General features: G+C 47.9%; 1 long non-coding RNA gene across 4 annotated transcripts; it reads right to left on the bottom strand.

Annotated features, from left to right (window-relative positions):
* Positions 1-237: 237 nt before the first annotated feature.
* Positions 238-7,892, bottom strand: LOC119252008 (uncharacterized). 4 transcript variants are annotated; one of them, XR_008553091.1, is made up of 6 exons: positions 7,687-7,892; positions 7,434-7,570; positions 7,009-7,039; positions 4,725-4,874; positions 4,306-4,383; positions 3,545-3,800 (listed from the first exon to the last, which is right to left on the bottom strand). It is a non-coding gene; the product is annotated as an uncharacterized LOC119252008 (long non-coding RNA). The 4 variants fall into 4 exon arrangements; XR_008553092.1 differs by lacking the exon at positions 3,545-3,800 and adding an exon at positions 238-257 and having other exon boundaries at positions 7,434-7,892; XR_008553089.1 differs by having other exon boundaries at positions 7,434-7,892.
* Positions 7,893-8,534: the final 642 nt, after the last annotated feature.

Raw genomic sequence — 8,534 nt, 5'->3', positions numbered from 1 at the left:
ATAGGGCAGGGCTGTACCCATGTGATATCCATAGAAAAGGGAGGTTCCAGGAGTCCTGCCCACCCCCAATCCCCCCCCCCTCCCCAGGAAAGGTGGAGCTGAGCAGGGATGAGAAGCTAACGAATAGGAGGAAGATATGGAGTAAGATGGGGAAAGAAGACTGGAGGAGGCGCATGGAGCAGAGAGACATGTGAAGAAGAATTCAGGCTTGCTCCTCAGGCTTGGACTTGTGTCAGGGAGTTGGGGACATGGAGACCCTTGAAAGAGACAAAGACGTGGGTGAGGGATCCATGGGGAGGCTGACAATGGCAGCTGTTATCTTGATGCGAATTTTGATTTTGCTCTTGTCCTTCCAGACTTGCCTGGCCCCTCCTGCCCCTGTCCCATGGGTCTCTACCAGTAGGTGCCTTAGCCTTGTGGCAGGCTTTTGGGCCTCAGTGGGCCTGCTTTGGGCCAAGCCTGCTTTGCTGGGCCTTACCCATGAGGGGGCGGGTAACTTTAATTAATTCATGTGGGAACTATTTTAACTATGTTCTTTCTCTTCTCTTTCGCTATTGCACACTAATTCTCTATTGCACACAAATTAAAATTCTTTTCTATTGAAGGTCTTATGCATTAGAGTACGTTTTATCTTTAAGCAGCTGATGACAGAAACCATGTAGAGTGTACAGGTTTGGGAGTCCAGGGAACCTCTCCTGCCTGCTAACAGGACCAGTCTCCATTCCCACCTACCGTGTACCAGAGTTCCTTTTCCTCCACACCCTTCAATGGGTCATTCTCACAGGTGTAAGATGGTAACTCACTGTGGTTTTAATTGGCATTTTCCTGACAGCACATGACGATAAACTCTTATCCATGTACCTTTTGGCCACATGCGTGTCTTCTATAGAAAAGTACCTATTTAGCTCCTCTGCCCCCTGTTTTGATTTGCTTGTTTTATTGTTGTGGAGTTTTTTGTAGATAGTAACTCCTTGCTGGATATATGATGTGCAAATATTTTCTCCAAATTGATATTGTCTTTTCATTTTAATGATTTTTCCTTCACAATGTAGAAGCTTTTTAGTTTGATGTTATCCATTGGTTTCTTTTTGCTTTTGTTTCCTTGGAGCACAGAAGACATTATGGGCAGTGAAAATACTCTGCATGATAATCTAATGATGGACATAGGTCATTGTACATTTGTCCAACACCCACAGAACAGACAACACCAGAGTGAACCCAAAGGAAACCATGACTTTGGCGTCTATGACGTGTGGGTCCATCACTGGTAACACACATACTGGTCTGGTCTTATATGATTTGGATGTGACATATGAAGAGTGTTATAAGTTGAGCAGTGTAGTGTAATTGACTTTTGAAAGCATATTTCATGCACATATCAGAACATTTAAATCACACTCAAGGATACACATAAGTTAAGTATGTGTATTGCCTCCACCCCCAACACCCCAGGCAGCCAGTATCTGCTCAAAACCAGTTAGTGATTTATCATTTCTCTTTTCCAATAAAAAGTATATCTATGCTTCTGTATGGACCCTAGTGTTTGTTTTCCTGTCAGTAAAGGAGTTCAGGACACAGAGTGGGGGAAGCATTTGCATATCATGAATCTGATTAAGGATTGTATCTAGAATTTACAAAATAACACTTAAAACTCAATGAGCAAAAAGAACAAACCAAGTTTAAAAAGGACAAAACAGTGTTGTAAATGAGTGGTGCCTCGTTTGAAAAATGGACAAAAGACTTTAACAGACACGTCACCAAGAAGAGACACAGACGACAAGGAAGAACATGAACAGATGCTCAGCATCACAGGGCACTAGGGAAAGACAAAAAGAACAACAGTGACGCCATCACACCTGGTAGGGGCTGAAAAATGCAAACCCTGCACAGGTGCTGCCCAGGATGTGGACAATAGGAGCCTCATCGTTGCCAGCAAGAGTGCAAAATGGCACGGTCACTGTGGAAGATCTTTGACAGTTTCTTTGAAAACCAGAAAACCTGACATACAGCCCAGTGATCACTGCCCCAGCTAGTTACCAACTAATTTGAAACTTATATTTGCACAGAACCCTGCATGCATGCAAATGTTTATAACAGAACACCCATAAGTGTGAGCTGCTCATAGTGCTTCCTTCCAAAGACAACAGCATTTAAATAAATGGAACAAAAAGTAGTTTGGCAGGAAGAAATCTGGGAAACACTGCTTTAGCCTAGTGTTGAAGGTTAACACCATCAGTGATCAGTCAGGTGGACATGATGAGCACTGACATGTTGAATGGACAATGACCTGTACCCCTGTGGTCTGCGTCCCCACCCACAGTCCCACTGAAAAAAACAAAAACAAAAAAATACCTAAATTGAGGTACTATGTTCCTGAGCAGTCCTCCTTGATGGAGGCTAAGAATAAAAAATTAGGTTCCTTGGTGGCTCCAGGGGTTAAGACTCCACCTATGAAGCTATACTTAACCTCTGTAGCACAAGTTCGATCCCTGGCCAGGGAGCTACCCACATGGCGCAGCAGACCTCTCCTGACTCCCCGCTGCTCCCCTCAGCAATGCATTTCAGTCAATCTGTGTGTTCTGCACCCCACGCTGTCTCTGGTGAATCATCTCTCCCCCCATACCTCTAGCCTGTGCCCCAATTCTTATATGCATAAATAAATAAATATTTTTAAAAAAAGAGTAGAAAAATTAGGGTGGAGGGGTCACATGACCAGAAACTGTGGGTGGGGTAGAAGTGATTAACATAGTTACTAAACCAACTATAGAAATGAAAAATGCTTAGGGCCAACTGCTATAGCAAGTATCAGATGCAATAGGACGTGTACAGACCAGAGCTGGGATACGCACATGGAGCCACTGCAGAGAATTACTGGTCCTGACAAATCAGCCTAGTCACACCATAGAAGTAATTCATGTAAAGACAGATGACAGTTGCGCAAAGGAATGAGCCCTCCCATCTAGAACACCACCTCAGTGCCCTTTCTGCCCTGGGAAGAGACAGCTCTGCTCCCAAGGCTGCCACCTGGGGCCTGCAGGCTTCTCCTAACACACCCGCCTTCTCCAGGGGCAGCTCTTCCTGCCTGCTGGGGTCTGCACAAGCATCTTCTTCTTTCCTTTTGTGTGTGGGGGTTGGGGGCAGAGTGTGGGGTGTGGACACGCACACCACTGAAGGAGGACTTTGTTTTTGGTGAAACTTTTCTTCTCAGAGGTGACCCAAGAACCTCCATCTGTGAACCCACGACCTCCCCAAAACATCACTCCTCACCAAAGTCAATGTTTCAAAAATGACGAAAGTCTGAGAAACTGTCATCCAGGCACACTGGATGGGATTATGGAGCATAAAATGGACATTAACAAAAACTAATGACAGTATGGCGTTTAGTAATTATGTCAACGTTGCTTCATTAGTTGTAAAAAAAAAAAAAAAACTTTACTCATGTAGGATGTTGACAAAATAGAAATGCTGTGGTATAAACAAGAACTGTGCTACCTTTGCAACTTTTCTGTAAGTCTCACAGTATTCTTTAAATGTTATTTTTTAAAAGATTTATTTATTTATGCATACAAGAACTGGGGTACAGACCAGAGGTGTTGGGGTGACAGGATTCACCAGAGACAGAGTGGGGAGCAGAACAGGCAAACTGACTGAAACACACTGCTGAGGGGAGCAGCTGGGAGGTCAGGAGAGGTCTGCTGCGCCATGTTGGTAGCTTCCTGGCTGGGGATCGAACTTGTGCTGTAGTGGCTGCAGATAGCTTCATAGGCTGCATCTTAACCCCTTGCGCCACCAAGGAGGCCCTAAATGTTATTTTTTTTTTAATGCCCTCCAAATTTTATAGGTTGTAGAAGGAAAAATCTAATTTCCAGTTTTCCTAGGCCTTCTGAGGAGAAAAGATGGAAACCTCACACACAGGGCAGGGCTCTGGAGTCTCCTCTCCTCTGAGCCCTGGTTTTCTTGCTGCACACAGAGCAGCTCAGCCCCCAGGACCCCGCCCTCCAGGACACCCAACTCTGAGAATTCTTTAGAATTCTTTGTGAGCATTAGGTCTTTTCCAGACTCCAGATCAGCGCGGCAGCGCCCCCGTGTGGCCACGTGGCTGAGCACAGGAGCCCAGAGCTGCCCTTTCTCCTGCTCAGCCAGGCCCTCCCCAGGCTCCCTGGGCCCCCAGCGGCAGGACAGGGATCTGCACACAAGGGGGCGCCCAAGTATGTGTCAGTTTATCCTTATTTTTAGTCTCTAGTTGTCTCCAGGACATAACAACTGGTTCCTAGGTTCTAGGCAAATCCCCAAATAGACAATCACCTTACATTCTCCATCCTTGGATGAAGGGCGGGGCCTAGGAGAGCCCCCAGGGCACTTACTAGGAAGATGGGGAGACTCCTGGAAAAGAGAGCAGAGGATGGAAATGGGGACTTTAGGGGACAGAGGTGGAAAGGGGTGTAGGGGGAGCCAGAGAGGACCGGGCAGGGAAGGGGCAGCATAGGGGACCCTGTGAGGGGAAGTACTGTATGAGTGACATGGGGCTCTCACTGGGGGGCTGGAGCGTCTGTCTCCCCTGGGGGATGCAGCAGTGCTGGCCTGTAACTGCCCAGGGAACTGCGCACATCCGGGGCCTTGACCGTCCTTGCAGGGCTGGTGTCACCCCCACACACGCACATGCTGGTGACGGAGAGGACTGTAACAGGGGTTCCCCAGGGGAAGATCCAAGTTCCCTGACCTACCTAAGCAGGGTTGAGCTGAGCAGGGAGAAGAAGCAGCTGGAGAAGAGACTGGAGAAGGAAGGAAGCAGGATGGAGCCAGAAGGAGCCCTGGAGGAGGCACACGGAGCAGAGAGACACGTGAAGAACTTGCACTTCCTTCTTGACCTTGGACTGCGTGACACAGATGTGGGGAGAGACCCGTGGGGAGGTTACAATGTTAGATTCTATCTTGATTTTGCTCTTTTCCTTCCAGACTTGTCAGCCCCATCCACCACTTTACAATGGGTCCCCGCCAGGAGGTGCTTTAGGTGGCAGGCATTCAAGCCCTGTTTGGGCCAACCCTGTTTGGTTGAACATTTACCCACAAGGGGATGGTGACTTTGAATGTTTGATTTGGAAACTTTATTCTTTCCTTTTTCTTTGTTGCACACTAATTGTATTAAAGTTCCTTTCCATTAAAGGTCTTACATGTTTTGTCTTGATGCAGCAGATGGCAGAGTATGGGGGAGATAGATGGTTAAGGGGTGTCCTTAACCCCTCCTTACCCAGGACATCCCCCTCAGTTCCCCAATGCTGGGGTGTCAAGGAGATTCAGGGGGGCCAAGAGGAGGAGAGCAAGGCCTGAGCCACCCTGGAGGAGCAGCCCCGGGGGCTGATTCTGGGGCTCCAGGACCGCAATCCCTGCAGGCAGGTCAGAGTCAGCCCCACTCACAGCTCCAGGCCACTGACAACTCCTCTGTGCTTTGACCCTGCAGACACCACTTGGGATAGTGTGAAGAAAAAGAAATGAACAGCAAAATTAAATGGAATCTTAAAAACGTAGAAATAATTTTTTAAAATCTGTTTATTTTGAAAGACACTTCATGGGACATGGAATCCTTGTCTGATAGCTCATTGTTATCATGACCTTGACTGTCACGGAGTTACTCTGGCGCACGTGTTTATTGTGAGAAAACAGCCACTGATCAATTTATCACCTTAATTTATTAATGGTTTGTACAAAATCACTTCCTACTTTGCACCTAAAACAAAGATCTGGCATCTGGCTATGCATTCCACCCACCCGACAACTCTACCTGGTCCCACGAGGGGGTGTGAGAGGTGACCAGGCTCTCCTTCAGTCCCTTGGGACGCGCTGAACTAGAACCAGGGAACCAAAAATGTTCTGGCAGTTTCCCAGAGAAATCACAGGGCACTCAGAGAGGTAGAGAGAGAGAGATTTAATTGTCACACCGGTGGGCTCAGCGGGATCGCTCCCCAAAGAGCTGAGCACCCAGGAACAAGAATGGCAAGGTTTTATACAGTTTGTATGAGATACTTGCTATCCCATCTCTCATGGTATAAGTGTTCTTTATTGTTTGGGAAGGAGGTTCAAGGGTGTCATGGCTACCACCTCAGGCAAGCAGTGAGTACACCAGCAACTTCTCCGCTCCAGCAAGCAGCAGAACCAAAGCAGCAGATTTGGGAAGGCAACAGAAACTAAGCATCAGACTCCCCCAAGCAGCAGGCTTGGGAAATGTCCTGCTTCAGTTATCACTGTGTTTTAAATCAGGGGATCGTGAATGGATCAAGAAGGTGTGGTCCATAGATACAGTGGAATACTACTCAGTGATCAAAAACAGAAACTCATGCCATTTGGGAAATATGGATGGGGTCGGAAGGGATACTAAGCTTGATAAGTCAGAAGGAAAAAATAAATATCAGATGGTTTCCCTTATATGTGGGATATACAGAAATCAAACAAAGGGTCAGATTAAAGACAAAACTCGCAGCCTGATCCTAGATCTGAGGCCTACAGCAGGGGGAAGGAGAGAGATGGTTCCAAATAGGGGAGGGAAGAGCACAAGGGACTGTAGTGATGGATCATAGGTGCTATGGTGGTGAGAGAACCATAAGGACTATAGTCCTGAGAGAGAAATCAAATATTATACAAAAATTAACAGTGATGTAAGGGAACAAATAAATAGATTGAATAAAAACTTTTATATCAATCACTGACAGCTAGAAAACAAATAAAATTAAATAAAGCAGAGGATTCTGAAGTTACAAAATGGGGGGGGGAGGAATCCTATAACATTCAGTCCCACATAAGGCAGAGCTCTCATTCTCTGAGGGAAAATAATATTGAAGAAATTCAGGTGAATTACATTAAGTGATAACATTCTCAGTAGTCCAGTGCATCCTAAGACTGTCCCACTCACAGCTCCCCACAACCTGGCCCCATCCACTGGTGTGTCCCAGGGGGTGAGAATTCCCTCTAAGCTGTCCTCTGGGGCTCAGGACCCAACCCTTAATCCACACTTACCTGCAGCCTGACTAGTTGATTGCGTGTCCCCCTGTGGGAAGAAACATCATGTGAGACAAGGGAGGAGTCAACCCATGGAGTCCTAAAGGAATCCCCAAGTCACAGGGAATTTTCTAGAACTGTGACTGAAGACCCAGGTCAGGACTGGGATATATGAAGAATGGATATGAAAGGGAATTGGAGTCTTTCCTTAGCAGGATCCTTCCCTTATGACATTTACTGGGAAACAGATCCCCACCACCACAGTTATAAGGTGAACAATTGGTGATGCATTTTCATAAGTGCCTTACAAAGAGTGAGTTTGCAATCAGCTCCAGACTGGGCAACACATGTGTGCGGATCATACTCCCTACTAACCAGGAAGGGCAAGTTCTCCCTGGACATGAAAGCCCTCAGTGGACAAGATCCCCCACTCCCTTCCCTACCTGAGCGCTTCTTCCTCCACATCACAGCTGCAGCCACCAAGCTCCAGTGAGCACAGCTCCAAGGAGAACCAGGCCAACAATGTGGCCCACGGTGGAGTCGGTGGAGTCAGTAGGGACAGTGGACTGAGGAAGGGGCACTGGAAGGGACGGGAAGGGGAGACCCTGAGCCCCAGGCCTCAACCTGACCCTCTGAAGATCTCCAGAAGGGCTCCTGATGACCCTGAGAAGCTCTGTGCTCACATTCCCTCCTTACCCCAAGTCAGGATTCGGGACTCCAGCAGCCCCTCATGCTGCACATGGCACATGTATCTCTGCTCCTCTCCAGAAGCCACCACTACAGCCGCCCACTTTTGGAAGTTTCCATCCCCACCAGGCCTGGTCTCCACCAGCTCTGTGTCCTGGGTCAGGTCCTCCCCATCTCGCTGCCAGGTCAGGGTAATGTTCGAAGGGTAGAAGCCCAGGGCCCAGCACCTCAGGGTGACCTCATGCTCAGAGGTGGGGTGGTGTGTCATGTGTGTCTTTGGGGGATCTGAGGAGAAGGGACAAAAAGTTCACACTTTAGGTTTTTCCTTCCTGGACACTGAAGCAGCCTCACTGACCATCCTCAGAATGAACATGACAATTGGTTTGGAGGGAGGAAGCACAAAAACCAGAAACCAGCCTAGTCTGAAGAATCTGGGATAATCCGGTAGGAGCCCAGGGTAGGAGGATTCAGGTCTCTAAGGAGAACACAGACTTTTGCTCCTGACCTGGGTAGAGGATGAATAACAGAAAGGCAGGAGTCAGATCCAGAAATGTCCTCAGACCAAAAACAAGGCCTTGAAAGAGAAACTCATGGTTCCCAGGATGGCTGCCTGGTCAAACGGATCCAGGAAGAGTTATTTCAGGATGGCCTCCCCTCCCTCAGGAGAGACTGGATTCCTTAAGCGTCCAGAAAAGTGGTGTCTTCTGGGCGAGTCTCTCTCTAGCACAGAACAGGACACCCAGGGGGACTCTCCCTCTCTGCCTAGAAAGCAGCTGCTGTTCTGCCCATTATTCCATTTCCCTGTGGGGCGCCAGGAGAGGGGAGGTCCGAGGCCTCGTGGCCCCTCTTACCTGTGC

This window comes from Talpa occidentalis, unplaced genomic scaffold (assembly GCF_014898055.3).
Source record: "Talpa occidentalis isolate TD23 unplaced genomic scaffold, MPIMG_talOcc4v2.1 talOcc4.2, whole genome shotgun sequence".
NCBI lineage: Eukaryota > Metazoa > Chordata > Mammalia > Eulipotyphla > Talpidae > Talpa > Talpa occidentalis.
Note: the sequence above shows the minus strand (reverse complement) of the source record. Positions and strands in the feature narration are given on the sequence as shown.